Raw genomic sequence first — 16,471 nt, 5'->3', positions numbered from 1 at the left:
AAACCCAAGGACTGTGAGATCACGACCCAAGCTGAAGTTGGCCGCTTAGCTAACTGAGTCAACCAGGTGCCCTGGAAAGGTTTATATTGTTATCTCTTAAGGATTTTATCTAGCAAGAAGGGCTTGGGATGAGGCTTGTATAACAGAGGTAGGGTCGCATGAGGCCTAGAGATTTCATTTGTATTTGTTGTTTTCTGTGTACTGTGTAGTTGCAAAATACTAAACTCTGTTTCTGTATTCTGGAAAATAAGGATAATAATAATAATTATCACTATCACATGTAGTTGTGAGGATTTAATTAGTTAATATTGTGGTTAGATATGCATCAGACCATGCTGATACAAATTAAGTATCAATAAGCTCAATAGAGATAGCTTTTATTATTTATACAGAGACAAGACTCAGGCATTTCAGCTGAGGGGGAAACAACTTGAGGAAAATCCAGGAGTTATAACTTATGTGAGCATTAAGTACTATGTAACTGAAATATAGTGGTTCCTGGAGGAGTATATCAGGAAGTTAGTAGGGAAATAGATTTGGACCCTGATTATTGCTGGGCTATAGTTATAAACTATTATTTGAAGTTGTGCCCCTAATGCCTGAGACAATGGCTGAAAATGGCATGTATTTATATACTACCTGAATATTGGAAATATTTTAATACATTTCAGGAAGGAGAGAGTAGGTTCTCCTATCATGAGCAATATACATAGAGAAGGTGACATTTCAGTGTAGCCCAGAAGAATGAATAGGATTCTAGTAAGCAGATATTAGAAGTTATCAGAATGGGTAAGGATAACTCTTCACTCAACAATGTCTACCCAACCAAGTGATTGTACTTTCCAGGAGAATAAATTACTTAAGATCATGGATTGTCTTCTCCTTGCTTATACCTCCAACATAGTACCTGATACATATTGGGGCTCAGTAGATATTTGAGTGGTATCTCAGCACTTAATCTTGTAAACATGTTTTTTATGTAATGTTTTTATTTCAAAAGAACTTTCAGAGAAAACGAGACCTTCCTGATTTTAGAGGCTAATTCTTCTTTTTACTACAATTACAAAACAGGCAAATAACCACTTCCTTTTGCAAACAGGCAGTAACGTATTCATAATTGTCATATGTCTTAATGGAGAAAAAAAAATGTGTCTATAGGAGGACAGATTCCTAAGTAGTGCATCAGGAATGGCAAAATACAGGAATTTTGAAAACTTGTCTTAAAATCTGCTTCAAATATGTATAATGTAGGAAATGTGAATATGTAATAAAAGAGATAAGATTATAGAATCCTGAAAATGTATTTTACTTAATGAATATTGTTTTTCCTTCTATGTACCTTATATTGTTTCTGTATAAGCCAGGCATTATTGGGAATTAGAGGAGTTACCAGTAATCCCTTCCTGACGTATTTACTCTGGTTAATCATTTATTAGATTATTAATAGAATTGTTTTCTTATGAGGCTATTTGTGAGAATAGTATATTGATATTTTAGTATATGTCAGGCACTATGGTAAATATACAAATTAGTTATCTTTTTTTTATTTTTAAGTTTATTTATTTATTTATTTTGAGAGAGAGAGCATGTTTGCACGAGGGAGGGGCAGAGAGAGAGAGAGAAGGAGAGAGAGAATCCCAAGCAATCTCTGTGGTGTCAGCCAAAAGCCCCATGTGGGCTCTATCTCACAACCTGAGATGAATTCAAGAGTCAGATGCTTAACTGACTGAGCCACCCAGGTGCCCCTAATTATCTTATTTAAACATCACAACAGCCTTATAAGGTCTAGCTACACTTATCATCCCCATAGGTAATATTATCATCCTTAGATTATATATAAGAAAAGTAAACCTTAGGGAGTTTAAGTAACTTGCTCAAGATCTGGCTGAATAAGGACAAAAATAGGTATCAGAGCCAACCTTCTTAGCTTTTTTTTTTTCTTTAATGTTTAGTTTTGAGAGAGAGAGAGTGAGAGCGCACAAGTAGGGGCGGGGCAGAGAGAGAAGAGGACAAGAATCTGAAGCAGATTCTGTGCTGACAGCAGCGAGGCCAATGAAAGTCTCGAACTCACGAACCTGAGCCGAAGTTGGATGCTCAACCGACTGAGCTACCCAGGTGCCTCCACCTTCTTAGCTTTTACACTACACTGCCCAAGAGACACCAGAAAGCAATAGCTTTGTGGACATTGGGTGACTTAGGGTGGTGTTTTCCAAACTATGGATAGTACTCCATTAGTGGATTGTGAATCCTATTTAATGGACCAAGATCAGCATTTTTTAAAAAGTGAAATACAACACAGAAGAAATATCAATGTGTATGGAATGCAGTAAGATCAGACATTGTTTTGTGAAACTAATGTTCCAATTTTATATGTATGTGTGTTTGTGAACTGGTCGTGTTATAAAATGTATTTCTTACTGTGGGTCACAGCCAAACAAAATTTGTAACCTACTGGCTTAGAGAATGGAAAGAGTTTGAAAAATGTAATGAAGAGGAGACATAGACTCTAGGGAAGAAATTTTAGATATAAACTGAGTGTATAAATAATATTATGAAAAGAGGAAGAGTTGGGGCACTTGGCTGGCTCAGTAAGAGGAGCATGCAGCTCTTGATATGCAGGTCACGGGTTCAAGCCCCATGTTGGGTGTAGAGATTACTAAAAAATAAATAAACTTTAAAACGAGGAAGAGTTGACCTATCTTTACAAATTTGGGGAAAATAATACACTGTTTATAAGTTGTTTTAACTAATTTATTAAATTTAGAGCCCTTTTAGCAGGGATTCACTCAGAATTAGTGTAGCTTTAATTTCACTTTTAGAGAGCTGCCTCTGCAGGTGATTTGTGAATTGTGTATATCATTATTATGTTTTTGTTTTTCATATGAACAGGTAATATATTATGGTTGAATAATAACCAGACATTTTATTGGTGCTTCATATACACAGAGAGATTTTTCCTGTTAGATCTAGCAGAGTAGAGGTTTGTTTATTGACTCATGGGAGAATGGGAGAAGGTGAGCTACGTTAGTCAGAATAATAGAGTATTGAATTTTCAGCTAGAAAGGATGATTTAGTCCAAGCTTCCAATTTTATTTCTAATTATCATAAAAAAGCACATAACATTAAATTTACTATATTAATCATTTTATTTTTTTTAAATTTTTTTTAACGTTTATTTATTTTTGAAACAGAGAGAGACAGAGCATGCATGGGGGAGGGTCAGAGAGAGAGGGAGACGCAGAATCTGAAACAGGCTCCAGGCTCTGAGCTGTCAGCACAGAGCCCAACGCGGGGCTCGAACTCATGGACCGTGAGATCATGACCTGAGCCGAAGTCGGACGCCCAACCGACCAAGCCACCCAGGCACCCCCATCTTAATCATTTTAAGTGTATAGTTTAGTAGTGTTAAATATATTCACATTTTTGTGCAACAAATCTAACTTTTTCATTTTGTGACACTGAGACTCTATACCTGCTAAATACTAATCCCCCTCTGCCCCTTCTCTCTAGCCCTTGGTAACCACATTTTTACTTTGTTTCTATTATTTTGACTACTTCAGATATTTCATGTGAATAGAATCATGCAGTATTTGTCCCTTTGTGACTGGCTTAATTTGGTTAGCATAATGTCCTCAAGGTTCATCCATGTAGTAGCTTGTGATAGGACTTCCTTCTTTTTAAAAGCTGCATAATATTCCGTTGCATGTATATTCTACATTTTCTTTATCTAGTCATCTGTCAATGACAAGTGGGTTGCATCCACCTCTTGGCTGCTGTGAATAATGTTATGCTCTAGTCGTGCAAATATCTCTTTGAGATTCTACTTTGAGTTCTTTTGGATAAATACTCAGAAGTGGGATTGCTGGGTCATATGATGATTCTATTTTTAATTTTCTGAGGAAACTTCATACTGTTTTCCATAATGGCTGTGCCATTTTATATTCCCACCAACAAGGCATAAGGATTCCAACTTCTCTGCATCCTTATCAAAACTATTTTTTGTTCTTTTGATAGTGGCCATCCTGATAGGTGATATCTCATTGTGGTGTTGACCTGAATTTCCCTAATGATTCGTGATGTTGAGTACCCTTTCATGTGCTGATTGGCTAGTACTTGTATGTCTTCTTTGGAGAAATGTCTATTCAAGTCCCTGGGCCATTTTTTAAATTAAGCTGTTTTTATGTTTTTGAGTTATAGAAGTTCTTATATATTCTGGGTATTAACCTCTTATCAGATGTATAATTTGCAATTATTTTCTCCCATTTTGTACGTTGCTTTTATTTTCTTTTGATTGTTTCCTTTTCACAGAAATTTTTAAGTTTGTTGTAGTTCTATTTGTCTAATTTTTCATTTTGTTGCCTGGGCCTTTGGTGTCATATCCAAGAAATCCTTGCCAAATCCAGTGTTCGGAAGCTTTCTCTTTCTGTTTTCTTCTAGTTTAATAGTTTTAGCTCTTACATTTAGTCTATTTTGTTATTTTTTGCATATGGCATAAGAGTCCAAATTCATTCTTTTGAATGTGGATATGCAATCATCCCAGCACCATTTGTTGAAGAGACTGACTTTTCCCCACTGTATAGTGTTGGCACACTTGTCAAAAATCATTTGGCCACAGACACATGAAAAAATGCTCAATGTCACTCATCATCAGGGAAATACAAATCAAAACCACACTGAGATACCACCTCACACTGGTCAGAGTGGCTAAAATTAACAGCTCAGAAAACAACAGATGCTGGCGAGGCTGCAGAGAAACGGGAACCCTCTTGCACTGTTGGTGGGACTGCAAACTGGTCCGGCCACTCTGGAAAACAGTGTGGAGGTTCCTCAAAAAAGAACTACCCTACGACCCAGCAATAGCACTACTAGGAATTTATCCAAAGGATACACGAGTGCTGATTTATAGGAGCACATGTACCCCAATGTTTATAGCAGCGCTTCCAACAATAGCCAAATTATGGAAAGAGCCTTAAATGCCCATCAACTGATGAATGGATGAAGAAGATATGTGTTTTATATATACAATGGAATACTACTTGGCAATGAGAAAGAATGAAATCCTGCCATGTGCGGCAATGTGGATGGAACTGGAAGGTATTATACTGAGTGAAATAAGTCAGAGAGAGACAGATATCATATGTTTTCACTCATATGTGCATCTTGAGAAACTTAACAGAAGACCATGGGGGAAAGGAAGAGGGAAAAATAGTTACAAACAGAGAGGGAGGGAGGCAAACCATAAGAGACTCTTAAATACAGAGAACAAACTGAGGGTGGATGGTGGGGTGAAGGAGAGGGGAAAATTTTTTTTCATGTTTTATTTATTTTTGAGAAAGAGACAGAACACAAGTGGGGGAGGGGCAGACACACACGCACACGCACACGCACACTCACACACAGAATCCAAAGCAAGCTCCAGGCTCCAAGCTGTCAGCACAGAGCCCAATGCAGGGCTTGAACTCATGAACCGTGAGATCATGACCTGAGCTGAAGTCAGAAGCTTAACTGACTGAGCCACCCAGGTGCCCCTCACTCAGTTTTAAAAACTCAACTCTAATCTCCATGCTCTAGAAGGCTTCCTTGATGAGCTCAAGCCTTCCTTGAGTTCATCTCCACAAGTGTACACCCCTTGAACTCTGCTTACACTGATTTACTCAGTCATCTGTATAGTAGCGGTTGTCAGTTTGCATATGTTTTCTGTCACTGGAGTGTATGTTCTACACAAACAGGGACTGGGTCTTATTTGAATATATATCCCCAGTTTCTAAACAGTACTTGGTATTTACTAGCTACTAAATAAATGTTGGATGGATGGATAGGAAGATGGATGGATATATCTAATACTGTGATAAACACTATGGTTAATATTGTCAGAAAACCTAAAATCTTAGAGACAAAACATAAACACGTGAAAAAGTGTAAATAACAGTGTGTGGGCAGTATAAGATTAAATTTTATAGGTAGTCAATAAATACTTGATCAAAGAATAATTGAATGATGCATTGGCATTTAAGGAGAAAGAGATCACTGCTGTTGGACTAGTTAGGTAAGACTTCCTTGAGGAGAGCTAGGACTTATTCTGAGGCATGTGATGTTTAGGTAGATGGAAGGAAGGGTAAAGTCAATGTTAAGGTTCACAGAGGGAAAAAGTATTCCATGAAGATAATTTAGAGTGTTTTAAGGTCATTGAGAAGATGGTTTGGTTCATGTAAAACAAACATGAAATGGAAGATGTGGAGGGATTTTATTGTTAAACAGGGAGGTTAGGTGAATTCTGTAGAATATGGTCAATTTTTGAGGTTTTTAAAAATAGAAATAGCATTTCTTTTTTTTTAATTTTTTTTAACGTTTATTTATTTTTGAGACAGAGAGAGACAGAGCGTGAACGGGGGAGGGTCAGAGAGAGAGGGAGACACAGAATCTGAAACAAGCTCCAGGCTCTGAGCAGTCAGCCCGACGCGGGGTTCGAACTCACATACCGCGAGATCGTGACCTGAGCCGAAGTCAGACGCTTAACCGACTGAGCCACCCAGGCGCCCCTAGCATTTCTTTTTTTAAAAAAAATGTTAATGTTTATTTTTGAGAGAGAGGGAGAGCGTGAGTGGAGAGGGGCAGAGAGAGATGGAAACACAGAATCTGAAGCAGGCTCCAGGCTCTGAGCTGTCAGCACAGAGCCTGACACTGGGCTCTGACTTATGAGCCATGAGCTCATGACCTGAGCCAAAGTCGGATGCTCAACTGACTGAGCCACCCAGGCACTCCTAAATAGCATTTCAATATAAGCTCAATCTGAGGTGTGCAGGCTGTGTTGGAGGTTGCAGAGTATACACATATACTACATTTGTGATGATATTTTGTTTACAGACATAAGACTGTATGACTGCTTGAACCAGCATGTAGTCACTAGGAATTGAAAGACAGGATAGAAAGAGGGACTATCTCAAGGAAGAATCTGATGAACCTGGTATCTGATATCATTTGTGAGGAGGTGGCAGATTTAAAGATGATTACCATTTGGTGGCCTGATGGCAGTGAGAATAACACCCCTTGTCATGCCCTAACCATTTCTCAATTCTGGCCTTACTGGTACAACCACTTCCTAACTGGTGTGACCCCCTCAATTTTTGCCCCATTTTTCATTCTCTACAACACTGCCAGACTGATGTTCCTAATATGCAGATTAGACCATGTCATTCTCATGCTTGAACTTTTTAAGGGCTTTCCATTGTCTTAAGGATAAAGTCCATTTGTACTCCTTGGGCTGGGATCCTAATCTTTTGCCATTTCCTCCTCCCCAAATCAATCCAATGTTCTAGACATATTTAAACCAGTTTCCCAAATACACCTTTTTCATGTCTCAGTGTCTTTATTATTGTTCTTTTCTCTTTCAAGATGTACTTACCCTCTCTACTTAACAAACTAATTCTTATTCTTTAGGGTGTAACTCCTCAAGGAGCTCTTCCCTGATTTTTTTATTCACTTCCTTTGTGTGTGGGGGCAGGGCGGGTGGTGGGCATAAGCCATGAATTCATATAGTTAAATACAAATCTTTCTTTACTAGATTTTGAACTCCTTGAAATCAGGGCCAGATCATAATTAATGCTCAACAGTTTGATAGTAATATAATTTAATGCTTATTGAGCACTTTATGTCATTTACCTGTCCAAGTGTTGTATTTGTATTAACTCATTTAATCTCCGAAATAACCCTTTGTGGTAGATACTATTACTGTCATTTTACAAATGAGAATACTGAGGCTTATAATTTGTTGCAAATTATATGGTTAATAACTAGCAAAGCTCAGGTTTGAACCTAGAGTCCATGTTCTTTAACTCTGTATGTCACAGTAGCTTATTATGACATTCTCTAAATGATGTCTTTTGATGAACCAAAATTCTTAACTTTGATGTAGTTAAATTTATCAGTCATTTTCTTTGTAATTAGTTCTGTATCCTGTTTAAGAAGCTTTTTTTCTATCCCCAAATTATGATGATATTCTCCTGTTCTATCTTCTGGAAGCTTTGTTGTTCTTTCACAGTTAAGAATAAAGCAATCGCCTGGAATTAATTTTTGTGTGTAGTAAAGGTATGGTCAGGTTTCTTTTTTTCCCATATTGTCCTACAATTATATATTGAAAGATTGTTCCTAACTGCTCTTAGGTGCCACATTTGTCACAAATCAAGTGTTTATATATATGAGTGGGCCTGTTTCTGGGCTCTGTTCTGTTTCCTTGGTGTGTTTATATAGCCTTGCTCTAATACCACATTTTCTTTATTACTCTATATTTGATACAGTAAACCTTCTCTCTCTTTTCCAGGAAGCCTTTGCTATTCTTTATCTTTTGTACCATTTTGAATTTTAGAATCAACTTGACAAAGTTTAAAAATGCCTTTTGGAATTTTAATTTGCTTTGCATTTAATCTATAGATTAATTTGAATAGGTTGCAGTATTGAATTTTACAGTCCCTGAAGAAATATTTCCATTTATTTATGTCTTCTTTGATTTATCATAATTTTAAATATGATTTTTAAAGTATGATTCAATCTTATACTTACAGAAAAGTTGCAAGTACAGTACAATCCTCCTCCCAAACTGAAAGTTGCTAATTGAATGTCCCATCATCCCTGCTTTTTAAAATATTTCCTGCAAATAAGGAAGTTTTCCTCTATACATACTATACAACCATTAAAATCAAGAAATTAACATTCATGCCTTAATGCTTTCTAATCCTTAGACTCTGTTCAGACTTTTCCAGTTGTCCCAATAAAGTCCTTTATAGCAAGAGGATCTGGTTCAGCATCACATTTTACATTTAGTTATCATGTCTCTTTAGTTTCCTTCAGTCTGGAATGGTTCCACAGTCTTTCCTTTCCTTGACTTTTATGATCTTGACACTTTTTCTTTAAAGATTTTATTTTTAAGTAATCTCTATACCCATTGTGGGGCTTGAACCCACAACCCCAAGAGTCTCATGCTCCAATGATTGAGCCAGCCAGACGCCCCTGACCTTGACACTTTTAAAGGTTATAGGCTAATTATTTTGTAGAATGTCCCCCAGTTTGTTTTTTTCTGATGTTTCTTTATAATTTGATTCAGATTACCTGTCTTTGACTCAAAGATCACAGACATGATTCTGTGTTCTTATCACAGGGTTTCAATATATCCCATTACTGATGACATTTACTTTAATCATCTCATTAAGGTGGTATTGCCAGGCTTTTGTTGTTAAATTTAATCTTTTTCCCAACTTAGTTAATATTTTGTGGGGAAGTATTTTGAAGCTATGCCAATATCCCATTCCTCATCAAACTTCCAGTGTGTGTGTGTATATACATATATGTACATATACATATATATGTGTATATATATTTATATATCAGTAGTAACATAGTATCTTGTTTTACTCAACAGACTATAATTCTTTACTATCATTATTTATTTTGATGCTTAAATTGCCCTCAGTTTGGCCACTAGAATTCCCTTTAAGCTGACTTCTGTATTCTTTTTGACATGTCCCTATAATTCTCTGAGTATTTCCTTACTTTCTGGCACAAAAAAGCATTTCCTTACTTACTTTCTGGCACACACACACACACACACACACAAAAGAAAAGAAAAGAAAAAAGGATTCTAGGCTTATTTTCTCCCTTCCTTCCTAGTTCTATAATCAACCATTTTTCCAAGAAGCCCTGGTACCTTTGAAATGAGAATGGCTTTCAGAAATCAATACCTGGTTTTAGGTGTATTTGGCACTGTTAGGTGTCATGGGACTCAGGCTCTCTCATAGCTAAGAAACATGTAAATGTTATATGCATGCGTGTGCATCCATGTCCATATTTCCATATGTATTTATTTATATAGCCAAAACCATGAGTTCATACCGATACCTCCATTTCCAGTCTCACACCCCAGAAATCATTCTGGTTTTCTCGCTTACATTATTTGTAACACTATTTTCCAACAGTGAGAAATCCTTTATCCTTGTTGTGTTTACTTACTTGGCCAATCCTCCTGTATGTAGTTCCTATCATTACCTACTTTGTGTGAATATCATCCTTACTCCACCCAGCCTTGGAAACCTTGTGCCCACTTGACTCTGTCCCCTGCAATGTGGACTCCCTCTTCACCTTTCTTGTCTTCTGACTCTTCATGCTGGACTCTTCCACTGTGTAGATTCCCTCTTCATCCTGTTTTGGGCTTTGATGCCTCATGCCACATTGTCCATTGGTATGATGTACAGTAGTGCCCCTTCATGCGCAGTTTTGCTTTCTGCGGTTTTAATTACTCACAGTTAACTGTGTTCTGGAAGCAGATGATCCTTCTAACATATTGCCAAGTCAGTAATGGCCTAATGCTACTTCATAGTGCCTGTAATAATTTACTTCACTTTATCTCATCACATAGACATTTTATCATCTCACATCATCACAAGAAGAAGGGTGAGTACAGTACATTAAGATATTTTAAGGGGCACCTGGGTGGCTCAGTCAGTAGACCATCTGACTTCGGCTCAGGTCATGATCTCTCAGTCTGTGAGTTTGAGCTTCGTATTAGGCCCTGTGCTGACAGCTCAGAGCCTGGAGCCTGCTTCGGATTCTGTGTCTCCCTCTCTCTCTGCCTCCCTCTGCCTCTCCCCCAACTCACGCTCTGTGTGTGTCTCTCTCTCTCTCTCAAAAATAAATAAACAATATTAAATATATATATATATATTTTAAGAGCATTCATGTATGTGAGAAATGGGCCACATTCACATAACTTTTATTACAGTATATTGTTATAATTGTTTTATTTATTATTAGTTACTGTTGTTAATCTCTTACTAATTAGTGATCTCTTACTAATTTATAAATAAACTTTATCATAAGTATGTATAGGAAAAAACACTGTATATATAGGGTTCATTACTGTCCATGGTTTCAGGCATCCACTGGGTGTCTTGGAATGTATCCCTTGTTGATAAGGGGTTACTACCGTGTGCCCTCCTCATCTTGCTCAGGCTCTAATGTCCTGAGCTGAATCTTCCACTCATTTGGTACAATGCTTTTAATTAAACCACAGATGCTAAAATGCTTTTAATTAAACCACAAATCATTTGATTTTTCCTCTAATGTTCCTTTTCTCTTCCAGGATTCAATCCAAGATCCTGCATTACATTTAGTTATGGCAGTTCCTTATTCTTTTCTTGTCTTGGTTTTGGGGATAGATTCCTGTGAGTCATTGCTTACATACGACATGCAGTGCTCATCCCAACAAGTGCCCTCCTCAATGCCCATCACCCACTTACCCCCTCACCTGTCCCCCCCCCCAATCAACCCTCAGTTTGTTCTCTGTATTTAAGAGTCTCTTATGGTTTGCCTCCCTCTCTGTTTGAAACTATTTTTTCCCTTCCCTTTCCCTCCCCTCCCCTCCCCTTCCCTCCCTTCCCCTCCCCTCCCCTCCCCTCCCCTCCCCCATGGTCTTCTATTAAGTTTTTCAAGCTCCACATGAGAACATATGGTATCTGTCTTTCTCTGGCTTACTTCACTTAGCATAATACCCTCCAGTTCCATACACGTTGTTGCAAATGGCAGGATTTCATTCTTTCTCATTGCCAAGTGGTATTCCATTGTATATATAAACCGTATCTTCTTTATCCATTCATCAGTTGATGGGCATTTAGGCTCTTTCCATAACCTGGCTATTGTTGGAAGAGCTGCTGTATGGTCAGTTTTTAGAAATATTCTGTGTGTGCTTGAAAAGAATGTCTGTTTCACATTTGTTGTGTGTAGTGCTCTATGTATGTCCATTGGATCAAGTTTATTCATCAGGGATTATTCATATTTTCTAGATGCTTACTAATTTTTTGTCTGCTTCATCTAATTGGGAGATGAATGAGTTGTATTAAAATCTGCCACTATGGGCGCCTGGGTGGCTCAGTCGGTTGAGCGTCCGACTTCAGCTCAGGTCACGATCTCACGGTCCGTGAGTTCGAGCCCCGCGTCGGGCTCTGGGCTGATGGCTCAGAGCCTGGAGCCTGCTTCCAATTCTGTGTCTCCCTCTCTCTCTGCCCCTCCCCCATTCATGCTCTGTCTCTCTCTGTCTCAAAAATAAATAAAAATGTTAAAAAAAATTTTTTTTTAAATAAAAAATCTGCCACTATGATGGTGGTGTTTTGTCTATTTTTCCTTATATTCTATATGTTTTTGCCATATACATATATTTTTGAATACATATTATTAGCTACATATAAATTTATATTTATTGTATCTTCTTGATGATAAAATTCTGTGGCATTTGCAAAGTGAGCCTCTTGATCTTCTGGTAAAGTCTATTTTGTGTGATTTGAATAATATCAACTTTTTTAGAGTTAGTATTTCTATGGTCTGTCTTTTTTTATACTCCTATTTTTAATATTTCTGTATCCTTATATTTAATGAGTATCTCTTGTGTCATAAAATCTTGTTTAAAAATTCTTCTTTTTCTAATTGGAACATTTACATACTTCATTTATACCTAATTTAATTATTGGTGTTTTAGGGTTAAAATTTTACCATTTTACCATATGTTTTCTTTTTGTCTTGTATTTTGTTTCTTTTTTCTCTTTCTTGTAAATTTTTGGATTATTTTTCATTACTGATTATTTATTATGTGGGAAGTTAAACACTTAACCTTATAGTGATTACTCTAAAAATTACAACATAAATCTTTCAGTTATCAAAATCTAATGTTAATTGGTAATTTTATCTTCTTTCCAAACAATGCAGAACTTTAGAATTCTTTAACTCCATTTTCTCTTTCCTACTTTATTTTCAGTTGTTTGTATTTAATTTTATATGTATTTAACTTCACAAGGTATTATTATTTTATGTAGTCAATATGCATTTAGTTTTGCCCATGTACTTACCATTTTTTTATTTTTATTATTTTTTTTAATTTTTTTTAACATTTATTTATTTTTGAGACAGAAAGAGACAGAGCATGAACAGGGAAGGGTCAGAGAGAGGGAGTCACAGAATCTGAAATAGGCTCCAGGGTCTGAGCTGTCAGCACAGAGCCTGACACGGGGCTTGAACTCACGGATCGCGAGATCATGACCTGAGCCGAAGTCGGCCGCTTAACCGACTGAGCCACCCAGGCGCCCCAATGTACTTACCATTTTTTAACTGTTTTTTTCTTTCTTTTTTTTTTTTTTAGGTTTTTATTTAAATTCCAGTTAGTTAACATACAGTGTAATACTGGTTTCAGGTGTACAATTTAGTGGTTCAACACTTCTATACAACAGCCAGTGCTCATCACAAGTGCCCTCTTTAATCCCCATCACCTATTTAACCCATTCCACAACCCTCCTCCCCTCTGGTAACCATAAGTTTGTTTTCTATAGTTACGTCTGTTTCTTGATTTGCCTCTCTCTCTCCCTCTTTTTCTCTATGCTCATGTGTTTTGTTTCTTAAGTTCCACATATGAGTGAAATCATATGGTATTTGTCTTTCTCTTTTCTCTTAGCATAATAATATACTGTCACTCCATCCACATCATTCTGGCAAGATTTCATTTTTATGGCTGAATGATATTCCATTGTATATCTATTCCACATTTTCTTTATCCATTCATTAGTTGATGGACACTTGGGCTCTTTTCATAGTTTGGCTGTTGGAGATAATACTGCTGTAAACATTGGGGTACATGTATCCCTTTGAATGAGTAAATACCTAATAGTGCAATTGCTGCATCATAGGGTAGTTGTATTTTTAACTTTTTTGAGGAACCTCTATACTGTTTTCTAGAGTGGCTGGACTAGTCTGCATTCTCACCAATAGTATAATAAGGTTCCCCTTTCTCCACATCCTTGTCAACACCTGTTGTTTCTTGTGTTACTGATTTTAGTCATCTGACGGGTGTCAGGTGCTATCTCATTGTGGTTTTGACTTGTATTCTTGATTATGAGTGATGTTGAACATCTTTCCATGTGTCTGTTAGCCATCTGGATGTCTTCTTTGGAAAATTGTCTATTCATGTCTTCCACTCACTTTTTAATTGGATTATTTGTTTTTTAGGTGTTGAGTTTGTTGAGTTCTTTATAATTTTGGATACTAACCCTTTATCAGATATGTCATTTGCAAATATCTTCTCCCATTCCATAGGTTGCCTTTTAGTTTTGTTGATTGTTTCACTGTGCAGAGGTTTTTTATTTTGATGAAGTACCAATAGTTATTTTTGCTTTTGTTTCCCTTGCCTCAGGAGACGTATCTAGTCAGAACTTGCTATGGCTGATGTCAAAAAGATTACTGCTTGTGTTCTTCTCTAGGAGTTTAATGGTTTCATGTCTCACATTTAGGTCTTTAATCCATTTTGAATTTATTTTTGTGTATGGTATAAAACAGTGGTACAGTTTCATTCTTTTGCATGTTGCTGTCCAGTTTTCCCGACACCATATGTTGAAGAGACTGTCTTTTCCCTATTGGATATGCTTTCCTGCTTTGTTAAAGATTAATTGACCATATAGTTGTGGGTTCATTTCTGACTTTTCTATTCTGTTCCACTGATCTATGTTTCTGTTTTTATGCCAGTACCATACTATACTGTTTGATCACTACAGCTTTGTAATATAACTTGAAGTCCAGAATTGTGGTACCTCCAGCTTTGCTTTGTTTTTTTCAAGGTTGCTTTGACTATTCAGAGTCTTTTGTGGTTCCATACAAATTTTAGGATTGTTTGTTCTAGCTCTGTGAAAAATGCTTATGGTATTTTGAGAGGGATTGCATTAAATGTGTAGATTGCTTTGGGTAGTGTAAATATTTTAACAATATTTGTTCTTCTAATCCATGAGCATGGAATGTCTTTCCAGTTCTTTGTGTCCTTTTTAATTTCTTTCATCAGTGTTTTTATAGTTTTCAGAGTACCAGTCTTTCACCTCTTTGGTTAGGTTTATTCCTAGGTTTCTTATGGTTTAATATACTTACCATTTTTGTGACTCCATTCTTTCCTGCTTCTACCACCTTCCATCAGACATTATCCATGTAGGCATGGAGAATACCTTTCCAAATTTTCTTTTTCTTTTTTTTTTTAAGTTTATTTAGAGAGAGAGGGAGGGAGGGAGAGGAAGGGGCGGGGGGGGGGGTAAGAGAGAATTCCAATCAGGCTCCACCTTGTCAGCGCAGACCTTGGCATGGGGCTTGGTCTCACAAACTGTGAGATGATGACCTGAGCTGAAATCAAGAGTCGGATGCTCAACTGACTGAGCCACCCAAGTGCCCATCAAATTTTCTTTAATGAGTGTCTGCTGGTGACGAATTTTTAGTTTTTTTGGTCTGAAAATGACTTTATTTCATCTTAGTTCCTGAAGGACGTTCACCAAATTCTAGATTGGAAGCTATTTTCTTTTATCCATTAAATATAGTACTCTGTTGTCTTTTGGCTAGCATTGTTTGAGAGTTTAGCTCAATTGCTTGCTGAGCTTTTAAAAAAATTTTTTTTTAACATTTATTTATTTTTGAGAGACAGAAAGAGAGCATGGGTGGGGGAGGGGAAGAGAGAGAGGGAGACAGAGAATCCAAAGCAGGGTCCAGGCTCTGAGCTGTCTGCATAGAGCCCGATGCAGGGCTCGAACTCACAAACAGTGAGAACGTGACCTGAGCCGAAGTCAGAAGCTTAACTGACTGAGTCACCCAGGCGCCCTGCTTACCTTTTTGAAAATATTTTCTATCTGTTTGACTTACTGTCTTTTATACTGATAAGTTTCTTCTGATTTCTTCCATTTCTCTAATTGTCTCTTAGTTGATTTATTCTGCTGTTAAACTCATCCACTGAGTTTTAAATTTTGCTGATTATGTTTTTTTAAGTTTATTTATTTATTTTGAAAGAGAGAGAGCGTGAGTGGGGGAGAGAGACAGAATCCCAAGCAGGCTCTGCACCACCAGTGCAGAGCCTGATGTGGGGCTCGAGCTCACAGACTGTGAGATCATGACCTGAGCCGAAATCAAGAGCTGGATGTTTAACCTTCGGAGCCACCTATATGCCCCTGTATTGTCTTTTGATTTTCATTAATGTATAGTTTTGTCTCCTTGTATACTTGGCTATCTGTACTTATGTGCTAGACATTGTATCAAAAAATTATTTATAGAGATGATTCAGCAGTTGAAATGATGTTATCTTCCTACAGAAAAGATTTTGTTTGCTTTTGTTAGCCAGGTATCTAGAGTCACTAATAACATGGGGTTGTTTTAATCCATTTTGGGCATGAAGATTTTTCTTTGCCATTCAGAACTGAGCAGTTAATTTAATTGTTTTATTCTTAATCCCTCTATTAAGTGTAGCCCCATGACACCCTAATTGAAGCATGACTTATTCACTAGAGACCCCACTGGTGGTGGGCCTTGGTTTCCAACTTTTGCCTTGACAAGGCTTTTTTTTTTTTTTAATAGACTATTTTTTAAAGTGGTTCTTGGTTCATAGAAGAATTAAGCAGAAAATACATAGAGTTCCCATACAGCT

The 16,471-nt window shown here is 37.0% G+C and overlaps 1 protein-coding gene across 4 annotated transcripts in view; it reads left to right on the top strand.

The window, feature by feature from the left end:
* The window catches only part of OSBPL9 (oxysterol binding protein like 9), a 192,990-nt gene that overhangs the window by 97,718 nt on the left and 78,801 nt on the right, over positions 1-16,471 (top strand). The window lies entirely within an intron of this gene.

The sequence above is a fragment of the Lynx rufus genome, unplaced genomic scaffold (assembly GCF_022079265.1).
Source record: "Lynx rufus isolate CCGP_SWC_20201006 ecotype Redwood Valley unplaced genomic scaffold, mLynRuf1.p SCAF_2, whole genome shotgun sequence".
Classification (NCBI taxonomy): Eukaryota; Metazoa; Chordata; class Mammalia; order Carnivora; family Felidae; genus Lynx; species Lynx rufus.
This window is presented reverse-complemented; position numbering and strand designations above follow the sequence as displayed.